This window comes from Rhinopithecus roxellana, chromosome 8 (genome assembly GCF_007565055.1).
Source record: "Rhinopithecus roxellana isolate Shanxi Qingling chromosome 8, ASM756505v1, whole genome shotgun sequence".
Taxonomy (NCBI): Eukaryota; Metazoa; Chordata; class Mammalia; order Primates; family Cercopithecidae; genus Rhinopithecus; species Rhinopithecus roxellana.
In genome coordinates, this window is record NC_044556.1 from 55,031,972 (window position 1) to 55,035,658 (window position 3,687).

Genomic DNA, 3,687 nt, shown 5'->3' on the forward strand with positions numbered 1-3,687 from the left:
TTATGCGTGGTTTTATTGCATTGCCCTTTGGAGCTTGATAGCCTTTAGACAAGAGGAAAACAATTTGGGTTACAGCATTGAGTATACAAGGCCTAAACATTAATACAAGCATATATGAAAAGTAGGTTTTAGGGGCTAACTAGGTTTAAACTGAAGACTGAAATTTATCAAAAAGGGAGTGTAGCTAACTGGAACTGGAGTTTGTGTTTCTTTTTAATTTGTTAATTATTTTAATTTGGTTTTTAAGCACTTGTAAATTGTTTTTTACTTGACTGGAAGAGACGAAGAGAAAAAAAAAAAAACACACACAATCTCCCCGTCGGGGAATCGAACCCCGGTCTCCCGCGTGACAGGCGGGGATACTCACCACTATACTAACGAGGACGACAGAGGCGCAACTTTGAAAATTGTCTTTTAGAAAAAGGTATTCCTAAGCTACCAGCATGCTTTCATGGAAAGTTGCTGACTGTTGGCAAAGTTATGCTTCTACTCTCTAGACCGGCACACTACAGTAGAAACATGATTCGAGTCCTACATGTTATTTTTAATAGTCACATTAAAAAGTAAAAAGAAAGAGGTGATAATTTTAATAACAAATCTTATTCTTTAACCCAACATATGCAAAAAATAGTTATCAATATAAAAATATTAATTGGCTATATTTTTTTTCTTACCTAGCCTTCAAAAATCGCTATGTATTTTGCACTTAAAGACAGCACATTTCAACTCGGAAGGGAAATTTTCATTGGAAATACAATCCGTATTTAGATTTCATAAAATTTACAATTGAAAAAGTAGATTCAATAGCCAAGTTGTTTCAAATGCACTGAAACCTTCTCCAATAGTTATTAAGTACCCATTTTTAAATTTCCATTTATTAATTAATTTTATTTCAATTGATTTATTTATTAAAACTAAATTTGAAAATGCAGTTTCTTAGAGAAACTAGGCAAGTTCAAGTGCTCAATAGTGCGTGGCTACCGAATGAACCTCGCAAGACACAAGAGCCCCTTTCTGAAGCTAAGACTTCATCCCAGGATTCAAATAATCCCAAAGATTCCTCAAGAGTTGGAAGTTTACAAAGAAAGGAAAGGAGGAAAGAACCATCAGAATTTAATCCCTTCAAAAAAGGCCTGGCTTTAGAAAGAGGCCAGGAGAAAGACCGGAAGCGAGTATGGAAAGTGAAGTACAGCTGCAGTTTCGTTGAGGCGTAAAATGGATACACAGCGCGCTGTAGCTCCGGCTCAGAGAAGTTTTTCGTAGAAGGAAACGAAAACGTTGCGTTGGCCGGGAATCGAACCCGGGTCAACTGCTTGGAAGGCAGCTATGCTCACCACTATACCACCAACGCTGTTAACACTAAGTCTTTAGAAATCTGTATATAAGATAAGCAAAGAGTATGACTTTCCCGACCGTTCTAGCAGTATCTTGTGTTTATGATCCTGAGGTTAAACACGCTAAGCTCTCACTTGGTGAGAACCGATTCTTATGACTCGGCCCCGCCCACAAACGGCGGGGGGCTATGAACGCAGAAGCCACTGGCTCTGGAAGCCTCAGGGCGGGGCCGGCTGACATCCCAAAGAGAAAGCCGGAGTTGAGCACCGCCGGGTGATTTTCCTCTGCCGTCTTCTCTTACCCCTGCTCTCCTCACGTCCCGTAGCTCCTCACGTCCCACCTCCGCAGCTGCTCGAGACTCCGCACTGGATCCGCCGGCTGTCGGATTCAGCAACAGCGATTGGTGCCGAGGATCCGAGGGAGACGGGCCGGCACAGGGTCTACCTTGACGTGGCTCGACCCCTCTAGAGAAGTAGAGGGGCGCTCGAAGAGTCGCCAGGGAAAATGGAAGATTAAGGTTTAGTTTGGGTAGTGAGGAAGTAGGAAAGAGGAAAGAGCTGTCGGAGCCTGTTTTATTTTTCTCGCTTTGCGACAGGGTCTAGAGAGAGTTAGAATCTTATTTGAACCACTAAGTAGACACAGTAATGTGACCTGATGGCGTGCACTATCAGTATATGATAAAATTAGGAGAAATTAGGAAACGCTCTTTAGCGGGTGTCAGGATGGCCGAGCGGTCTAAGGCGCTGCGTTCAGGTCGCAGTCTCCTCTGGAGGCGTGGGTTCGAATCCCACTTCTGACAAATGTATGTTTTCGTTCTTTTCCTCCTGATATAAACCAACTAGGAATTGTGCTTGAATTCGTAGAGACTTTTCAATCGATCAACACTGCTTTTTATCCTGAGTATCTACATTTACGAAAATTATTTGTGCTGTTCTGCACATATAGAACTAAATCTATTTTTTCTGTATTGTAGGCTGGAGTCTGGTCTATGAAATCAGGGAGCAGTTGAGACTAAGATTAACTTTGCACTCCAACTTCCCAGTGTCAATTTATCCATTCCTTTATAAGACAACAATGTGTTGGGCCCTTTCTGTGCGTCAAGCACACTAAGGCAGCAGATACCATCTCCTTTGACTAAACAAGAGGAGGTCCTCAACTCAGGATCCTTTAATTTGCCGTACGGTCTTAGTCTGAGTTTTTTTTTTTAACGCTAACGCAGTAGGGTCAAATTTTGATAAGGATCAGATTCTCCACCGCATTGCCCCGCTGCCCCGCTTTTTTTTTTTTTTTAGACAGGATCTCACTCTGTACCCCAGGCTGGAGTACGGTGGCGCGATCTCGGCTCACTGCAGCCTCCGTCTTCTGGGTTCACGCGGTTCTTGTGCCTCAGCCTCCCAAGTACCAGGGGTTCGCGCCTGCAGTCCTAGCTACTCCGGGAGCCTGAGGCGAATCTCTTGAGCCCAGGAGGCAGAGGTTGCAGTGAGCCGAGATCCTGCCACTGCACTCCAGCCTGGGGTACAGAGTGAGACCCTGTGTCCAAAAAAGAAAAGTAAAATCTGAATAAAATCTACAGTTAGTCATTAATGTTATACCAATGCCAATTTCTTAGGTTTGATAAATATAATATGATTATGTAAGATTTTAACATTAGGGGAAGTAGGAAGGATATAGAGTAACTTTATGTAGTATCTTTGCAACTCGTCTGTTCATCTAAAATTATTGCAAAATCAAAAATTCTTTTAAAAAACCAACAACTTGAGGCCGGGCGCGGTGGCTCAAGCCTGTAATCCCAGCACTTTGGGAGGCCGAGACGGGCGGATCACGAGGTCAGGAGATCGAGACCATCCTGGCTAACATGGTGAAACCCCGTCTCTACTAAAAAAATACAAAAAAAAAACTAGCCGGGCGAGGTGGTGGGCGCCTGTAGTCCCAGCTACTTGGGAGGCTGAGGCAGGAGAATGGCCTAAACCCGGGAGGCGGAGCTTGCAGTGAGCTGAGATCCGGCCACTGCACTCCAGCCCCAGGGACAGAGCGAGACTCCGTCTCAAAAGAAAAAAACCAACAACTTGAAAGTGGTTGCCTGTGAGGAGTAGGACCTGGGAATGGGGCAAGAAACTGCTTGTACCAAGAATTGATTTTTTAATAATGGGCATGTGTTCTGATTTAATTTGTTCAAAATTCCCCCCACCCCCACCTTTGGAACTGGATGACATCGTCGTGATTACAATAATCAAACTAAGACTACATACAACTTAAGGATTTTTAGATACCTAGTATACAAGAAACTAAACCAAAATGATCAACAGACATTTAAAAGTAAATGAAGTTTGTTTAACAAATGAAATTTGTTTA

At 43.1% G+C, this 3,687-nt stretch overlaps 3 non-coding genes across 3 annotated transcripts; 1 reads left to right on the forward strand and 2 right to left on the reverse strand.

The window, feature by feature from the left end:
• Nucleotides 1-312: 312 nt before the first annotated feature.
• On the reverse strand, nucleotides 313-384 carry TRNAD-GUC. Its single transcript has one exon. It is a non-coding gene; the product is annotated as a tRNA-Asp (tRNA).
• An 895-nt stretch (nucleotides 385-1,279) lies between these two features.
• TRNAG-UCC lies at nucleotides 1,280-1,351 on the reverse strand. The gene has a single exon. It is a non-coding gene; the product is annotated as a tRNA-Gly (tRNA).
• Nucleotides 1,352-2,051: 700 nt separating this feature from the next.
• TRNAL-CAG lies at nucleotides 2,052-2,134 on the forward strand. Its single transcript has one exon. It is a non-coding gene; the product is annotated as a tRNA-Leu (tRNA).
• The last annotated feature ends 1,553 nt before the right edge of the window (nucleotides 2,135-3,687 follow it).